Genomic DNA, 20374 nt, shown 5'->3' with positions numbered 1-20374 from the left:
CCTTTCGCCTTCAGCTACCACAACTATTCCTTCGAGTGCTCGGGGCTAAGTTCCACCTTCACGGGGCCTGATGGGGCCTGTGCCGCGCGTTCCACAGCCAATCAGATCAGCAGCCACGGTGACGTGAAATGGGCAAAGCTAGTCACTCGTGAATGGGTGGTTAAAAAAAATTGGCAGATCACACGTACAATAGGAATCGATGATATGCGAAGCACGAATGAGAAACGTTCGTATGTCACTTTAAAATCGGCACAACGTTACGAGGTGGAGGTATATAATGTCTTACACGACTTCCGTGTCATGATTATCAGGTTTGGAAGCGTCGTTTAACTTCGTCATCTATTCGCGTCACGGGATACCAAATTTAGTATATGTGGAGCTAGCGAAACGGCCACGAGCACGCTATGAGCGTGGTATGTTGTCATGTTTTCACAGGACACGTGTTTCAGGAATATCATGTTTGCACCAGTCATATACTTTTGTCATCCATTGACGTCGCGTAACACCTAATTCGGCATATGTGGAGCTAACATAACGGCCGCGAGCGCATCATGAAGTGCCCAGTTTACTCCAATGTAGCGTTGACGCACGCTCGGCACAGCGACGCAACGTTAGCAAAACGCGAGCATTATATAGTCTGACGCCAGACACGACCAGCGTCCGTCGGCGCAGCCCGACGGTAACCGGTGCTAAATGCGACATGCTGCATATCGCGCCGATGCGTTACTTGGACACCACTTCGCCTCCCTCTTTTCGTGACGGAGGGACACCGGACGCGCAAAACGCGCAAGTTAGGGAGCCTTCATGTGCGGGCGTCTCCGTGTTTTAGGGTGGTGTCATCCTTTGACCCACCACTTGCCACCACCCGCTAAAACACAATGTTGCCAATCGCGGTTTCTGTGGCAACAGGCGCGATGTTGGTTCTTGCGGCCAGGCGTTCCTGCTCCGTCGCACTGCACCAGCTGCATGTTGGCGCGGGTATGCAAGCTGCGGTGTGAGCTGCGTTTCATTACCCCATAGACGTAGCTTCCGCTACGACACCATTCTCGTGCTAACCACACATAAAAGAACCTTGAAGTCTGTATGCCAGGGTGCTGCGTGCCACAATGCAAAACCATCTGTAGACCTTCCCGCTTCCCGAATTGCTCTAGCCAGCGGAAACCCTGGGCTACACTAGTGAAGTGAGACTGCTTGTAGGCGACTACTTCTCGCCGTGTTTGTGAGGTCAGTACCCGTTGTATTGCGAGTGGGTTGAGTATATCACCGCACATTTCGTGAAATGGCTGACTTGGCCATGCAACGAAAAGCAGTTTCAGCAAAGTAAGCATGACAGCGTGCAGAGTATAATAATGAATTAGGCTTCGTTCGGCTACGCTTTGCGAGCGGAAGATGGTTGAGTATGCTTGTTTATTCTTGTAGTCGAAGCGCAGTTCCTCAATCGAATGATATGACTAGTCGAATGTGTGGTCCTGCATGCATTCACTATCTGCACTTTGTCAGTTTCCGAAGCCGTCACTGCATTCGTTGCGGAAAACGCCAGGCCCGTAAACCACCTGCAGACGCTCCCCTTCGCTTCTTCCTTTTCTGGCAGATGTTCGCATTCCTGCAATTTTACCTCGATTGCTGAGGAAGGGCATTTGGAGAGGTAGACAGACGAGCCGATGAACGCGTTCCCTGTAGGCGCTTGTCTTGCACAGTTGCAACGCAACTAACTTTTTGTGTGGCTTGCCATGGGGTATTCGTTCTTCGCTTCAGTCTACCTGTCTAGAAGGATTTTCCCTCCACCTCACAAAAATCTAACCCGGCCCCAAGCACTTACATTAAGGCTTTTGCAAACGTGGATGTACCCTACTTTGAAAATGTTACACATCATGTACCCTGACCTATACCCAAGTAATCTTTGTCCATATTGGGGGGAAATAGCTTCATTAGAACACATGCTCTGGCAGTGCACCAAATTCGCTCATTTATCGAACATCACCTCTGCCAGATGGGAGGCGGCAATCCGCAGCTCGTCCTTGGCAGATCAGCTCTGGGCTGTCCACCAAGCCCGCGAGGCGGCTGAGGAGCTTGGCATCTCAGTCCCCACGTGGGAGCTGCCCGCAACACAGTGATCTGTGTTTCGGAGGACCAAATAAAAGTTTATTCAATCCAATCCAATCGACTGACTACGCCATGTCTGAGGGACGAAGCTCCTTAAAGCGGCAGTAATGCATTACGCACTTTACGCAGAGAGCTCAAATTTCTTTGTGAATGACCCTTGTGAATTGATCCACCGGCACAACGTGTTTGTATCAAAAAATTTTTCCTCGCAAATTCCAAATAATTCCGCGAAAACCTGTGACTATTCGACTGACTACGCCATGTGTTAGGGGCGATCGACGCTCCATAAAGCGGCACCCGTTTGTCCCTCGTGGTAGTCGTAGTGCGTAACCAGTCTTATGCTTTGACCTGCAAGGTGATGCCGGTGGGAGATTTCTCCTGTGCGTTGTTGAACAATAGAAAATTCGCAGCGTGCGCGTTAACTAAAAGCCGAATTTGCCTGTCTCTCATTGCGAATTACCAGCCATTGGCATGTACATTGAACACTATCTGACAAGAAAGGGTTGCTAGGTTATACTCGCTGGGCGTAACCTCCATTGTTTTAGAAAGGTTCAGCGAGCGTTGGGCCGCAGTGCCATGAATACAGTGAACTAGTATATACCATGAAGTCAATGTGCTTAAAGGTGGCAAGTAGACAAGAAGCACAAGCCGTAAGAAAGTGTGCGTGTGCCACCTCTCGTTTAGTCCTTGGAATGTCTGCTGGATGGGGGTGCTTTTATATGCGGAATAAATGATTAAAAGATGCGAGATGGTGGTACTTGGTGTGTTGACTTTTTGGACTAACGGACACACAGACAGATGCATGAACGGACGCACGGGTGGCAGCACGGACGGATGGACGCATAGACGGGCGCAGGGGCAGATGCATGGACGAACGCAGAGACGGACGCACGGATGGACGTGTGGACGCACGAACAGACGCACGCACGGACGGGCGGATGGTCACACAGATGGATGCATATATGATGAAAAGATGCGAGATGGTGGTACTTGGAGTGTTGACTATATGGACGAATGGACACACGGACAGATGCATGGACGGACGCACGGATGGCTGCACGGACTGATGGACGCATAGACGGACGCAGGGGCGGGTGCATGGACGAACGCAGAGACGGACGTGTGGATGGACGTGCACGAACAGACGCATCCACGGAGAGCGCATGGACGCACGGACGGTCACACAGACGGACTCATGGATGGACGGAAGCAAGAACGAATGCACGGATGGATGCTTCGCCCCACTCTCCACCATTCACCCCTTGGATATGCTGCCTTTTTTTTTCATTTATAGCTTTTGGTATGCAATTTGGGGGAGTCATTCTTGAGGCGCTTCTCCAAACCATTTGCCGACTTCCTTGCCCTTCTCCTGTGAAAAACATCTGCGCTAGTTGGTTTCCACTCAAGCCGCAAGCACTGTTGGCAAATATAAGCATGACGCATAGTATTAATTAAAGGTTTGTCGTTACTGTTAATATTTTCACATTTGGCTGAGCAGCAATGTCAGAAAACGAAACAAAATTTACCAGGGTGTTCCAGTTCCCCAAATGAGGCCAGTGACAAAATTGCGGCTCTGTATCATGACTAGACACAAGCAGACAGAAGTACGAACGTGTGTCCATAAACTATACCGAGTATCACCGAAATGGTCGGTAAAGGATCAGCGGCATGGCTCAGTGCTCTCCCATATATATAGTTGAGTACGAAGTATTCGAAATCATCAAACAATGCTTAAATGCAAAGCATTTCTTACCGAACTTCGGCAACCTTACGCGTATCTTTCTATGTATCAAGCCGCCAACGACATTTAGCTCTCCTGGCCGTTTCGATAATGGTATCGATACCAAACTTGGTATACCATAACATGACTGTATGAAGAACACATTTGACTAGTCATAACTTGGAAACCATCTCATGTATATCATGAATGTGATGATTTACATTTCATGGTCCTGCAGCTCTTGCGGTGGATACGTTCACATGGCATGTTTCAAAACTAGTATGGTATGGCATGATTGCATGGCGAACACAAGCGACAGACCCTAACGTGAAAATCGTGACATGCGTGTCATAAAACAACGTGACTACATGCCACGCTCATAATGCGCTGGCGGCCGTTTCGCTAGCTTCAATTATACCAAATATGGTATTACGGGACATGAATGGATGACGAAGGTATAATACTGGTGCAAACATGATAAACATGAGATGCGTGTCATGTAACAACATGACTACATGCTACGCTCATGATGCGCTCACGGCCGTTTCGGTAGCTTCACATGTACCAAACTCGGTATTACGTGACGCGACTGGACGAGATAGGTAAATGACACATCCAAACATGATCATGCGCGTCATGTAACAACATGACTACATGCCACAGTGATGATGCGGTCGGGACCGTTTCGCTAGCTTCACATATGCCGAAATTGGTATTATAACGTGACACCAATGGATGACGAAGGTGTATGACTGGTGGAGACATTATAATCATGAGATGCGTGTCATGTGAGAACATGACTACATGTCAAAGTCAAGGCACCAATACATTTTGACGTGACGCGGTGGGCGTGCTCACCGGCGTTCACTTCGTAGCGTCACGCCGGCGTTGCCACGCCAGGTGCCGCTCCTGCCATATATTCGCAGGCGCTCGTTGCGCTGCGTTGCTTTGACGCATGCGCGTTCCAGCGTCCGGCGTCCCTCCGTCACGAAAACAGGGAGGCGCAGTGGTGTCTAAGTAACGCATCGGCGCGATATGCAGCATGTCGCATTTAGCACTGGTTGCCGTCGGGCTGCGCCGATGGACGTTGGTCGCGCCTGGCGTCAGACAATAGAGCACTCGCGTTTTGCTAACGTAGCATCGCTGTGCCAGCGCGCGCGCGCGTTAACGCTACATTGGAGTATAGTGGGCCCTTCATGACGCGCTCGCGGCCGTTATGCTAACTCCACATATACTAAATTTGGTATCACGTGACGTCAATAGATGAAGGTAAACGACACATCAAAACATGATAATCATAACACAGAAGTCATGTATCATTTACGTCCACCTCGTATGGTTGTGGTGATTTTAAAGTGACATATCATCATTTATCAATCGTGCTTCGTATATCATCGATTCCCACTGTACGTAAGATCTGCCTTTTTTTTTCTAAACACAGAGCTTTTTGTGTTTCCTTTTCTCTTTTTTTTTCCCTGAGAGATTCGTGATCTGTGATAATATTGAAGTGATCTGTGTTACATCATGTCTATGTTCTCTTGTTTGTACGTGCCACTGAAGTGATTTTGTTACCCCGGAAAATAGCACCCTCGTGAAATGTTACTAGTTTGCAACAAAACCATAGAACAACATAGTAAACATACTAACGGTTACTATGTTACTCTATGACAAAACTTCCCGGTATTAATATTTTTTCTGAAGTCCGTGCTTGGGATGGCTTTGTGCCCTCCCTTAGTAGAGTACCAAGTGCTCTGAAGCGCTAATTTTTTTTTTTAAACAAAAGTGCTCACATCTCACCTCTTCAGCTCATCCTATTCTTCGGCGAATATTTATCCCCGGCCTTCTCGGCGGGAATGGCTCCTTCTATTATTTTAAAAACGATAGTCTTTCTTGGGGACCTTCGACGCAAAAATTTTGGTCTGTCTGTCTGTCTGTCTGTCTGTCTGTCTGTCTGTCTGTCTGTCTGTTCTCTCTGTCTGTCTGTCTATTTCTCGGTTTGTCCACACTTAACGGCACCCGGTACTTGAAACAGCCGACCCCATCCGCAGCGCCCACCAATGTTGCTCAAGGTTGAGCGTTCCTGCTTGTGCAATTGTCAGTTAAAAAGCAATTATTGCGCATGTCTGGGGCACCATAACAACACGTATATATTCTGCATGTGTGTCTTTTACTAGAAAAAAATTGGCAGCATATCCACGGAGTGAATGATGGAGAGTGGGGCGAAGCATTCGTCCGTCTATTCGCTCTTGCTTCAGTCCGTCCATGCGTCCGTCTGTGTGACCGTCCGTGCATCCATCCGCCCGTCCGTGCGTGCGTCTGTTCGTGCGTCCGTCCCTGCGTTCGTCCATGCATCAGCCCCAGCGCCCGTTCATGCGTCCATCCATGCATCTGTCTGCGCGTCCGTTCGTCCATTTATTCAACCCTCCAAGTACCACCATCTCGCATCTTTTCATCGTATATTCCCCATATAGAAGTACCGCCATCCAGCGGACATTCCAAGGACTAAACGAGAGGTGGCACACGCACACTTTCTAACGGCTTGCGCTTCGGGTCTACTTCCCACCTTTAACCACCTCGAATTCATGGTATATACTACCTCATTGTATTCATGGCACTGAGGCTGAACGCTCGCTAAGCCTTTCTAAAACTAAGGAGGTTACACCCAGCGAGTATAACGTAGCAACCCCATTCTTGTCAGATAATGCTCAGTGTACATGCCAATGGCTGCCAATGGGGGATGAGAGACAGGAGCATTCGGCTCTTAGTTAACGCGAACGCCGCGAATTTTTTATTGTTCAACAAAGCGCAGGAGAAATCTCCCACTGACACCACCCTGCAGGTCAAAATGTAACACTTGTTACACACTACGACTACGACTACGAGAGACAAACAAGTGCCGCTTTAAGGAGCTTGAAGCATTCTACCACAGAACTACGCCAGGTCTCAGAACTATTTTTTTTTTTAAATAGGCGCTAATCTTCGTGAAACGTCAATAGTAGTTGCAGTGTGCCTATCCAATTTTATAAACATTACATATGTACTCCTGTGATACATCCGTCACGTCGGGTTAAAGTCAATTGTGGTTACGTGCCATGCGCTGAAGATGATTTATGTATACCAGTGTCTGCAGGGCCAGCATTCTTGCGAGCATCAGCGCTTCATATCAGCTTCTGGTGTTGCAAATACTACAGTGTCTAGACATATACTGCCTAGTGTGCTGAGCGTGGGCCTTCCGTACGAGAGAGGGTGGCCGCGCATGTGATGGCTGCACTAAGATGCTACAAGCGGCACTGCGTGTCGAGAGGTTGCATGAACGCGCGAAATTCCTCTCATCCTGTTGCTGCCAGAAGCTCGCCACGTTTAATAACAGTGTGTGACAGCTGCCATCTGATTTGCTGTGAAGTTCGACGGCGCCATATGTACACTGCAACACCCTAAGATGTTAAAAGCTAAGCGGCAATGCAAAGAAAGGACGTGTATTGTGCCGCTGTGTCAAAGAAGTTATCGTTCGAAAAAGGAAAAGGTGTCTTGTTCCCCGCACTAACGGATCCAGCACGGTTTCGTGCATGAAAAAGTAGGATCAAGAGGGCAGACAAAAGGCTGAATCCGAAAGCTGTCGTGTGAGAAAAGCATTCTGAGAGTGACTCCATCGAACTATCTTTTCGGATTAGGGTGAACGGTGTCGGTAACGAAATCGCCATTTAGGCAAAATTTCAAATATTAATATTTATCTAAAAAATTGAAAATATCCTTTCGAATTTCATTCACACAGTTTTTCTCCCATGTCAATGTCATGCTCCCTTTCCAACAACGTTTTGAGTATCATATGCGGCGAGTGTCAGATTATTCATTGTCAGTTATCATTCTTTGTTTTCACTCGAATCCAAATGGAATGCAGGCTAGGAGGTAAATGTTTTAGGGTCTTCTGTGATAGTTCTTGCTCTCAAGAACAAAGCACATTTTAAAAAGTAACTCTAGTGATTATACTGTCAATGGTTCTTAAAATTAATTTCTCTGCGTACTGTAACCACTTTGAGTATCTATCTATCTATCTATCTATCTATCTATCTATCTATCTATCTATCTATCTATCTATCTATCTATCTATCTGTCTGTCTGTCTGTCTGTCTGTCCGTCCATCCATCCGTCTGTCTTTACGTACGTCCGTCTGTCCGTCGATCTGTCTGTCTGTCTGTCCGTCTGTCCATACGTCTGTCTTTCCGTACGTCCATCTGTCCGTTCGTCTGTCTGTCTGTCTGTCCGTCTGTCCATCCGTCTGTCTGGCCGTCCATCCGTCTGTCTATCCGTCCACCCATCCGTCCGTCCATCTGTCAATCTGTGTCTGTCCGTCTGTCTGTCCATCTATCCGTCCATCCGTCTGTTTGTCTGTCCATGTATCTGTCCATCCGTCTGTCTGTGCGTCCACCCGTCCGTCTGTCTGCCTATCTATCTACCTATCTATGCACCTATCTATCTATTTATCTATTTATCAATCGAATCGCCTACGTCTGGATGCCCTCACGATCACCCCCTTAACTTAGGGTCTTCGAAATACTTTGCAAGAAAAGCCAAATGTTCGTGAAACGCCAATGCTGGTTCCAGTGTTGACTATCCAATTTCTTGCGTATATTTAGCGCCACTTCACAATGTTTCACTTAATAAAAAAGATTACAACAGAGTTACCTTTCATAGCATTGATTCCCAAGTTACGTGGGATCTGCGTCTTTTGTTTTGTTTTTTTTTTTGCAGGCAGTAGCGGATGGCGAAATGTATGCCACGAAATGATCTTCATTTGGTATTGCAAAGCGCCAGTACTGTGAATGCAATCGAGTAGTTCTTATACAATAAAACATTGTGTAAAAAAACTCTCCGAAAATGCAGGAAAATAATAGTTGGCCTCGCGCGGCTTGGAATCCTGCAGGCTTCGCAGCGCTTGCGGAGCGCAAGGATTGAACGCATATGCACCCACTCGCACAGCAGCGCACCATGCGGGCGCTGCCGGCAGTCATCAGCTGCGAGGCCATCTCCTAGCCCGCGCTCAGCACACTAGGCAGTATATTTCTAGACACTGTACTAATACGCATGTCCCTGTTGGCATCGTTGCGCAAGTGCGAACTACTGGTTATATAACCGTCTGGAACTTTTCAACATATGTCTGTGCGTGCGACATTTGTACATATATTTAGCGTGGTTTCATGACGTGTATCTCAATAAAAAAAATTGCGACAAGCTTACCTTCCCTCTGCATGCTTCGCCTGATGTCGATTCCCAAGGTACGTGGAACCTGCCATTTTTTTTTTTTCGTTTAAAATGACATGCGGAAATTCCCCGAAAAAGCGAATTCCCTTCACGGAACATCACTGAGGGAAAGGACGTTCGCAAACGTCGCCGTAAAAGAGTGAAGGGCACAGCACAGCAGCGCGAAGGGATGAAAGAGATGGCAAACAGCCGGGCGAAAGAAAGAAGGATATATGTCATCGGCCAGTTCAACGAAAAGGTCTCTGTGGCGTGCAGTATGGCGCAAGCAGAATGCACGGCGCAGATTTAGAGCTTTGCGAAGACACGAGGGTAGCTAAGCACCACGCGGGAGCGAGCCTGAAGAGGGCAAGGTCACTCTGTCCGACGCGTTGCTGCACCGCCAAACTGACAAAAGCCGGCCGAAATCGCGAATGAGGCGCGACTGCGCAGTTCAGCGTGTAGGACGTGCACGTAGTAGCATCCGGCGTTTTCAAAATCCGCCACAACCGCCACGTGAAAGATTGAAGAATGCGACACAGGAATTTCTTTACACCATTCTTGTTTGTTTATTTTTGTTTTGACGTATATCCTTACGTTACTTCCGTGGTCAGTTTGTTTAGCTACGCAGTTTTGCCTTTCTCGGTTTTTTGCAAAGCATTTCAAGAGTTTTAAGTTAAGCTGTTAATAATGCTCATGTTTGAGAAGCATTTCATAAGAGTTTTCTTTGCCCAAAATTAACACAGGTTTTGGCAGATGCTCCTGACGTGCACGACATCCAGCGTTATTTTCACTGCATGTTGTTCTTTGTGAACATTTAGACGCAGACGACTCTGTAGTTGAGTTTTGGTTCTATAGATATTACGCATCGTTAGGCGTGCGTTAGTATATAGCGCTCTGTAAATAGAGTATAATTTTGAGCTAGGGCGCATAGCAGAGTACTGTGCGTTCTTTAAAACACGGGCTGACATGAGGTTACATTCAGCAAATGAGCGTGTTAGTACGCGAGGTTAATTCCCTTTGTTATTTTAGCAAAAACTTGACATGTGATCACTTGAGCTGAGAAAATTGAGCTTAGAAATACGTTTCAGTGAGTTACAAGACGCACATCGATCTGTTGTGAGAGTAAGAGTATTTCGTTTGCGTCAGGATGCCCCAGAAGTAGGCGACAGTGACTACGTTTTCGGTATGTTTTGAGAGAATAAAGAATGCGCACAGATATATCTTGTGGGCTTCAGGCTGAATTCGTGTTGTAATCAGTTCAATAATGAGTTAGCAGATGTGAAATACAAATTAGTAGGGCGGATGGTAGGAGGAGGTTAGTTTTGAATGAGGTTGTTCGTGGTTATCTGGGGCCAAATTGTATTTGCCTTTATGCGCTTCTCTTGAACGGCCAATTGATTGACCTTCAGTAAACATCACATCCATGAATGGTCTAGCATTGGTGGCACAAAATGTAGTTAAAAATTGAGAGTGTTGGTTTTTTTTCATTTGTTTGTGTTTCTTGAAAAGCCTGGAATGTTATAAGCGAGTCCAATGGGCTTGACTGCGGCATGACATCGTCACGACCGCTTTGCTGTTCTCGATCATATTGAAGTGGTTTGGGAGTTGGTTGCTAGTTCGCAGCTTGAAGTTCCAAGTCAGGTCGGTATTCTCTTCATGCCCAGCGCTTGGGAGCGGTGGCCAGCCAATATTTTCCGAGAGGCGGAGGAGCTGTTACGTTTGGCCTAGGAGCTCGTCGTGGCAGACGCCATTTTGCGTGAACCTGCGTGCAAGAATGCTTTCAGTACCTGTACTTTCGACCTGATATCGGCGCTTGGTCGGTAGCAGGAAGCACGACGTTGTCCTGCAGGTGGGCCAGGCAGTTTGCTGCGGTCGGGTTACGAGGAACCCGACCGAGGCATCGCGAACAACCCTTTGTTGAGCGGGGTTGAACAGCGTGAGACTGACAGCGTTTCTGTTGCAGTGATCACGGAGTCAACATCTCAACACAGTCATTGTCGCCAACGCGTGGTCGTGACAAATCACCGGCTCTTTGTCAGTGTCGATAGTGTCACTGTAGGAGTTCTCAGGAATCCACCACCTGAACGCAGCCATGGTCCACTGCTGACGTTTTCAGCGGACATATTCTCCACAGAGAGGGTTAACATTCCACCTCCTCTAGACTTTACCTCCTCGCCCGCATTTCAGAGCAGTCTTCAAGAGATGGGCCGGGTACAACATTGTGTGGTGCCCTCGCACCATCCATTGGACCTTTTAACCCACGTTCCTCATCAAACGAGTGGCCCAATAAATAGCCAAATTGGGCTACGACTTTTTTTTTTCGAGTTGGCGGGATTTTTCATCTTTGGCTTATGTTTTGGGCTCGCCTCCAACACTCGTATGGCATTGCCTTCTCCCACTTGAGAGCCCAATCGTTGTTTAGCTTCAAGACCTTTGTGAATGTGCATCAACAGAAATCTCGCGCCCTTCTTTCTGCCGAGAAAAGGAGGGCGTGCCTTACTCCTAAACAAATAAGAAAAAAAAGCCGGGAGTGCTGGGGTCTACAGTTGGCGCTATGTCGCTCTGCAAGCTGTGCGTGTCCCTCTCAGAAAGGATGAAGGGGAAACGGAATGTGACGGTTAGCAGTCTTGTCGCGTGTCAGTGCACCTAAGTCGTGCCCCCCCCCCCCCCTTCCTTTCCCACCAACAGGACGCAGAGAGAAAGACTTGTTTTTTTTTCCAATCCGGAGTTACGACGCGGCGCGTTCAGAATGGAGGGGAGGGGGGGGGGGATGGCACAAAGAAAGGGAGCGTGGGTCCTTTTGTCGATGATGATGATGATGATGATCGTAATGAGGTCATTCCCTTTGTAACGGGCGGGCACACTTTGGCGCCCTAGTCGATGCATCGGGACGCACGCCATCTGGACCATGGAGGAAGGAAATAATTTTTTCTTCCTCCATGATCAGGACAGCCCACAGCTTGCTTCTCACTGGGGAGAGAACTCTCACTTACGCTGACACAAGTTTTCATGTAAACACATTTTTTCTCTTGTACATGTTGCAAGTGCTTGATCTGTCTTTCAATACATTGCATATTTGTTTTCTTCCTATATGAACTCGCTTTGTGTCAGTTTATAATAAATAAAGACGTTTTATCTGGATTAATTCTCTTTTGCTATTCTGGGCTATTTTTATGAGTTACGTTTGGCTACTTTTGGGCTACTAATGAGCCTGAACTTGGCGGGTTGCTCTCCGAGTACCTGGCAACCCTGGTCACCGTCCTGTTCAGATCTTCATGCTGGAAAAACGATGGGCTATAAAAATTGGCAGATCCCACGTACAGTGGAAATCGGTGATATGCGAAGCACGAATGAGGAAGGTTGATATGTCACCTTAAAATCAGCACAACGTTACAAAGTATAGGTAAATTACGCCGCACATGACTTCCGTGTCATGATTATTGTGTTTGGATGTGTCTTTTAACTTCGTCATCTATTCACGTCACGTGATACCAAATTGTAGCTCCACATATACCAAAGTATATGTGGAGCTACTTCGTCATCCATTGACGGGGACTCGCTCACTGGATTCCGTGCCGACCGGTTGTGCCCTCGCGATCTCCAACGTCAGCGTAGCTCTGGCCGACTGGGCTCGCCCTACGTCATCTCCTGACGCCGACCTCCGATGACAATGTAGCTCTGACCAACTGGACTTGCTCTACGCCATCTCCTGACGCCGACAAGAGCTCTCGCAAGTGGTGCCCCGTCCTCGGACTCTTGTGACCATGTTTCCATCTTTCACCTCTTCCTACCCCCTCGATATGTCGTCGCTCTCTGGCTTACCTCATCTCTCTTTCTCTCTCTCTCTGCACCTTTATTCCTATCCTTTTAATTCCTCGCCACCCTTCTCCCTTGTGGGCTACTGCTGAGGTGTCGCACCCTGATGCAGACAGTTGCGGGGCTCACTTTTCTTTTCTTTTCCTTCTTCTAAACATAATCACTCCCCCCCCCCCCCCCCCATCCATTGACGTGGCATTGTAGCAATGAAGCATTGAAGAATGAAGCAATGTAGCATTGAACTCCGCAGAAATTGCAGTTGAAGCACAAATAGATCTTCATGAATAATCACTTTAAAATTCGTAAATTCTTTACAGCAAGTACATCGCAAGAGTGCGAAATATATTATTTGTTTTCACCCAATCAAAAGGAATAGTTGTCACTTGAGGAGAATGCAGATAGTAAACTCTGGTGCTCCCGGTTGTCACATGAGTTTGAGTTTGACCCTAAACGCCGCAATTTTCTCATTTACTTTGGTTGGTGTCCCTTTTCCATTGCCCTTGCATGGTGTATAACATCTATCTCGATCTCGGTTCTTTTCGACGAAAGTCGGTGCTTGTCCGCGTCCCTTTGTTCTGTCCCTGTCGTAGGCATTGTATTACGCACCCTCAAAGATGCCTCTTTGTCGAGCCAGCTCGACCTGACTATACCGGGCAGATAAATATTTACGCACAACAATAATTAAAAAAAGAAGTCCCTTACCCTTCGAACATAGCAAGCTGCTCTAGCGCAGCCAGGATATCCGGATCATCAATATCCATGTCATCTTCATCTTCATCGTCCGCATTCGGATCCACTTGATCCACTTCATGCTCCGCGAAGTGTTGGAGAGATGGGTAGCACATTGCGGACACGTTCACCCTGTGCGGAACGGCTGAGCTCTGTACGCTAACTGGTGGTGGTGGTGGTAGTGGGAGCAGGCCGCAGCGCCAGCGAACTGACACCTTGAAGAAACTTGTAAGTTGGCTTTTCCATGCTGAACACTTTCTTCCACAGAAAGGTTTTTCCCGCAACCGGGTTTTTCACTCCTCCGCGGTGACACAACAAAGGCTTTTGACGGATGGAATGTCACGCTCTTTCCCAGCGAGCCCTGCAGCGCCCAAAGGAAAAGGAGGAAACGAAAGGAAGAAGCGTGGCTGCAGCAAGCCCTGGATCTGCCGAAGCATGGGAGATTAGTGGTACAGAAGGCACAGTCAAGCTTATGATTACGAATCACTGGTGGGCGCAAAATGTGATGCGTCGTTCGAGATTAAAAAGAGAGAGAGAAAGAGACGCAGCGACATGGCGAGATGAGGAGTAAGGGCGGATGTCCCGCGTGAACGTATCGTTGAGTGCCCATGCTGCATGCTGAGCCAGCGCAAAATCCTTCGTCATAAAACCGGTTGGGCCCGGCGGTATCTGCGTATCAAACACAATACTCCCCGCATTGGAGGCGGACGGGCCCAAACAAATATTCATCTGCTGCATATGACAATCGGCCGTCGCCATCATGGTGTGTGAATCACCCGCCAGAAATTTTCCAAGGACGTTCGGTAACACCCGTCTGACTCACTCCGGGTCGAGAACCCGTCGCGTTTGCAAAACATTTCTTGTTAAGACGCTGTAGCACTAAGAACCATATGCATAGCCATGTGCATGGTTTCCAAAAGAGAGAGGGTAAAGCAAGTTTCATCACAACGCCCCCCTTCCCTTTTCTCAGTTGGTCGTATCCTATCGACAACATGCTTCACAATCAATGAAAAAGGAAATTAAGATGAAGCGATGAAATGTTTCTTACAATGGCCAGTTGCCTCTGGTCCTTGGCTATTGCAACATCAGGGGCCTTCAGCCGCCAGTACTGTCAGGAACCTGCATAGTCATTGGAATGCGTCGGTACGAACGTCCTCCTGGGGCGAAGGCAACCGCACCGTCTGCTAGCGCAACCACCAGTTTCTTGCATCCGCCAGTCGCAAGACGCGCGTTGTCTGCGGTAGGTCCTGCTTGCAGTAGGCGCTTGTGTTGTAGATGATAAGCAACACTTAAAAAAAATACAGTGACGAGTCTATTAGTTCGAAAGAACTATTTTTCTTTTGTTCTTTCTGGTGTGATAGTTGACAACGGTTGTGGGCCACACATACCGTTCCAGCGCATACGAATGCCCTCTTTATCTCTTCGTAAGGAAAGGGCACAGCACCGCGACAAGAAGCCAGGTGCCAACGAACTTCAATGAGTGCGTGTCGTCAGTCCCTCGCGTATGGGCACAGCGGAAGCATGCGAAGCAAGTAGATAACTGCTGTGCATTTAAGTACAAATAATGTCCCGCATCCTTACACCATATATTACGAAGCGGTTACACGGTTACATGGCGGCAAACTGTGTCACACCAGGTAATCACATCTACTTACTTACGCACGAAAGAGTACGATCACTTAATACCGTCGCGACCTATTCTTGATTGATTTGTGGGGTTTAACGTCCCAAAACCGCCATTTGATTATGAGAGACGCCGTAGTGGAGGGCTCCGGAAATTTTGACCACCTGGGGTTCTTTAACGTGCACCCAAATCTGAGTACACGGGCCTCCAACATTTCCGCCTCCATCGGAAATGCAGCCGCCGCAGCCGGGAATCGAACCCGCGACCTGCGGGTCAGCAGCCGAGTACCTTAGCCACTAGACCACCGCGGCGGGGCGCCGCGATCTATTCTACTCAGTCACCGTAGTGGAGGACTTCATCGTGCGTACATCGTTTTTACGCCACGCAATAACGTCCATGAAGTGATCTTCGCATAGCTCTTAATCGATTGCGGATCACTCTACTGTTCGTATAAATCAAGTTTCGTTCATTGCTCGCGCATACTTTGAGAACTGTCAAAGAAGCGTATTCGTGGCTGCAACTGTGTCAAGGAGAGTATCCGTGCTCTAGAAACAGGATACAGTCTTCAAGACGCTTTTTAGGATGAAGCCTCCAGAAGCGCGTAAAATGCAGCTTAGTCAGCTCCTCAGTGAATAAAAGCTCGGAGTCGTGTATTTCTATATATACATTTTCTGGTGAAACAACGAGGTTCGAACGCAAGCGTAACATAGAAGTGCAATTCTTCCTAATTATTTCACCTTCATGGGCTGCTTCCATTACACCTACAAGCTGGAATGAGTGTCTTGAATAGCATATTAATTTCGTGGACCTTCATTTGAAGCAACGCGGTCGACTGCTGTTTTGCGCATGCGCAAATGTCGGTACTGCCGGCTTCCGTTGCAATAAGCGCGATGCGCTTCAGATCCCGCTTCGCCGTAAATGACAAAGACTGATAATATTGCCTCATTCTAAGTTATGTTATCGCCCCGTTTTACTGTCAGCCATTCTGAATGCAAACCGCGCATGCAATGTTCGATAAGCCTCGGGACTGGAGTAGATCATTTTGTTAAGATTACGCCCCCTTCGTTACAGATTATTCTGGGCCTACGTCACCGCTATAGCGATAATGTTAGAATATTTCGCCGCTTGTCACTTGATCGTCGACAGACGCTCTGTTAGCCGCTCTCAGTGACCAGTGGGCATCGCTGTAATCTGACCTTCAGTTTATGGGCCACAAGTTTGGTCGAATAATTACAGTCTGCTTCCTTTATCCACGTCACGACGCCATGACAAAATTTTCAAAGCATGTGCCCTAGCCATTATATCAAGTGAAAAAAAAATAATAATAGCACGAGCTCTAAATACCGGATGTTCCCTGCTCTAAGAAGCTTGCAAAGCCACAAGTCTCTCGAAGCATGAGAATGCCTACAGTCTGGCCGAGCGTAGAACTTGGCTTATGGGCCGCTGGTTGGTGGTTCTACACTCCGTCGCTTTTTTCCGCGCCCGAAAGGCAGACCACCTAAAAAAAAAAAAAACTGTGCGGATTGTCGCGCATCGTAGGTTGCGGAAAACTGGGGAGACAAAAAATTTTCCAGACCGGAACGACGTGCGCAAGTTCGACCGACAAAGGAGCGCACTGGCCGAGCACAGCGAGGTAGATGATTGCCGCATCGCCTTCGACAACTCCCGCGTTTTTTTTTTTTTTTCAACGGTAGGCTTTCTTCGGGAGGCTTTCTTCGCATTTCAACGGGAGGCTTTCTTCACATCTAGAAATAAGAACCTGTCTTGAACCCCCCGACTTGAAGCCCCACAGCCACCCCTGAAGTAGAATCCGAGTTGGAACCGAAACATCCATATTTTCTCATGTTAAAGTAAAAGGAAGTTCATTTGTTGGTGTCCCTTTTACAATGTCGTTAGACATGAGCTGGAAGCACTTAGCAAGCAATAGTTCGCCGTTTTGTTCACGGATGCAAGCGTCGCTCAACGAACACCTCATAGAGACGTTTTCTATGAAACATAAAAAAAAGCAATGAATACTAGCTTCGAATGCTCGCCGCCACTCACAATCAGACCATCTCGCACTGCGAAACGAGGATCAGAGGATAGCGCCAAGTGCAATGACAATCGAAGGTGTAGTCCCTAAGAGCCCAATTAGCAAACCGTCGAGTCCTCACAAAGATGGCAGGGAGATGGCATCGTTTCTTTTTGGAGTCTATTAGCCCGAAACCTTCCAGAGAGCTTCCACGACAGCGGCATCCATCCAAGCGCGGAGGCGCGCGCATCGAGGTGGTGACGAAAGCAGTCCTCAGCTTCTGTTCTGTGGGGCAGCATACCGGTCATTCTAGATTGGTTAACATCCCCGCCCTTCCTTTCCCCCCTGTTCCTTCTTTGCTGTTTTTAACAACGACAGGTCAGGTCAGAGTAAACGTATGGGGCAGACATTACGAGCTGCTAGCATTCCTATGACCGCATGGCAGGGGCGTAGCCAAGGTATGATGGGGTGCCACACTGGGCCCGTGCACCCACCCCCCTCCCATACCTGACATTTTTTACGCCATGGCATGTAGAGCACAAAATTACACACGACCACATCTGGCGGCCCAGCCGCCACTCTAAATCAAGGAGGTGCCCCCTCTCTCCCACCGGAAAAAAACTTCCGCCTGCATGCGCCACTGCCACGTCGGCGAAAAAGCAAGACGGGACACAGCTCTTTCGCCATCCACGCGGTTCTTTCACGTGCTGTCAACATGGCTCACCAGTCTATAGACAGTTATAGTTTAGCGTTAGCGCGATAGCGTAGGTTAAGGGAATGGCGTTACCGTGCAGCGAATGTTCGCTGTGGGCAGCGTCTTATAGTTTAGCGGGATATCATTTACGTGGTTTACGTGCCCCAGCTGGGATGGTGGCGCCAGTTAATATATCGTTAATAAGTTAAACAGTAAAAATGAAAAGAAAACGAGAATGTTTGCCTATGCCACCACGCGAAACATTGTTAGAAGTTTATTTTAGTGATAATAAGAGTAAATAAATATGAACCACGCACCAAACGTGAAGACATCTACGTTGCCGATTTGTTTACATTGATCTTGCACTTAGGCCTAAACGTGTTCGAAATGGGAAGCTATCTCAGAAACTACGTCAACTTATCCGTAATATTCGGTCATCGAAGCTAACTGAAAGCAAGCGAAGCCACTTTGAACAGTCGTTTGCTGCGAACAAGATGAATCTTTCAAGAACTACGCCAAAATCACTTCGAAGCGGGCGTCCGAGAGCGCCGCCATGTTTACGTACACTACATACACCTACGCTACCACGGTAACATGAAATCTGAAAAATACCGCGCGTGCGGGAAGTGGTATGGGTGACGTACGTATCTGCGCATGCGCACTTCGATTCCGGTATCACGATACACCCGGTAAGCCCGGTATACTATAACTCTCTTATCTTTCTGGTCACACACCACATTTGTTGACGTCACTAGCTGGCTTGAGGTATGATCTTGCCGATTCACTCAATCCATCAAGGTGAGATATCACCGTAACGCTCGCACCCCCAGTTGGAAGAGTTCATGAGAAAAAAAATGACCCTTTGTCTGCATGTTTCACTGCAAATGTCGTCGAAAGACGATAGTCTTGCCTCAGGAGAGAGTGAACAAAACGTTTATTAAGTGCGATGCATTTCTTAGCGAACATCGGCGACTTTGAGCGTATCTATCTATCTATCTATCTATCTATCTATCTATCTATCTACCACTTTTAGCTCTCCTGGCCGTTTCGATAGTGGTATCGATACCAAACTTGGTATGGCATGACATAAATGTATGAAGAACATATTTGACTAGTCATAACATGAAAATCATGACATGTATGTCATGATTTACATTTCATGGTCCTGCAGTTCTTGCGGTGGTTTCGTTCACATGGCATGTTGCAAAACTGGTATGGTATGACATGATTGCATGGCGAACACAAGCGACAGACCTTAACATGAAAATCATGACAAGCATGTCATGTAACAACATCACTACATGCCACGCTCATGATGCGCTCGCGGCCGTTTAGCTAGCGTCACATATACCAAATTTGAGGAGGAAGAAAGTTTAAGCGGAAAGACAGGGAGGTTAGCCAGTTCTTAGACCGGCAGTTCTTATACCAAATTTGAAATTACAGTACGTGAATGGATGACGAAGGTATGGTACTGGTGCAAACATGATAATCACGAAATCCATGTCATGTCACAACATGACTACATGCCACCCTCATTATGCTCTGCAGGCGGCCGTTTCACTAGCTTCACTAATAACAAATTTGGCATTACGGGACGTGAATGGATGACAAAGGTATCATACTGGTGCAAACATGATAAACATGAGATGCGTGTTGTTATGCCTGCGAGTCCACATCGAACGTCCATGCCTCTGAAAAAGGCAATCTGTGTCAAGGCCAGCACGCGAGCCCACCTGACGCAAACAACTCAACGGCGTCATCACGCGGCGGTGCCTTTCTGTCGCGCACGCACAGCGAGCCCGTCGAGGCAATCGGCGCCTTCCTGTCAGGCGAGTCTGACGCAATGCGTGGCGACGTCACTCGTCCTTGGGTGCAGCCCAAGGAGGATACATAAATGTGTATCCTCCTTGGTGCACTCCTCGAGTAAGTCAGAACTTTTACTGTATCGGACCGCACGCCGGGGACCGAAGCCCAGGGGATGGAAGCCGTTAAACCAGATAGACATCCACCTCCGTACAAATCAAGGGGATGCCATCCAGAGGGTCGACTCCATCAAAGTCCTGGGCATGCTGATAGAGTCTACCGGCGCCAACAGCAAATCTATAGCCAAGTTAACTTGGAAAATAGACAGTGCGGTGCACCTCATACGCAGAGTGGCCAACAAAAGAAATGGGATAAAGGAAAACAACCTCATCAGGTTGATGCATGCGTTTGTTCTAAGCCACTTCACGTACGAGGCAGCAATGCACAACTGGTCAAGAGCAGAGTCCGAGACACTGAATGTGCTCCTCAGGAAAGTTATCAAGAAGGTCCTGGGCCTACCCATACATACCAGCACCGAGCGTCTGCTTGAGCTTGGCATTCACAACACGCTCGAAGAAATAGCAGAAGCCCAAGAGAGAGCACAGTTTGCAAGGTTATCTACAACAAGGTCGGGGA

At 47.9% G+C, this 20374-nt stretch overlaps 1 long non-coding RNA gene across 1 annotated transcript in view; it reads right to left on the bottom strand.

Annotated features, from left to right (window-relative positions):
• LOC142769387 (uncharacterized) overlaps positions 1–14030 on the bottom strand; it is a 24616-nt gene extending 10586 nt beyond the window's left edge. The window contains exon 1 of the long non-coding RNA XR_012885819.1: positions 13580–14030. This is a non-coding gene — a long non-coding RNA (uncharacterized LOC142769387). The remainder of the gene's footprint in view (positions 1–13579) is intronic.
• Positions 14031–20374: the final 6344 nt, after the last annotated feature.

This window comes from Rhipicephalus microplus, chromosome 1 (assembly GCF_043290135.1).
Source record: "Rhipicephalus microplus isolate Deutch F79 chromosome 1, USDA_Rmic, whole genome shotgun sequence".
NCBI lineage: Eukaryota > Metazoa > Arthropoda > Arachnida > Ixodida > Ixodidae > Rhipicephalus > Rhipicephalus microplus.
Note: the sequence above shows the minus strand (reverse complement) of the source record. Positions and strands in the feature narration are given on the sequence as shown.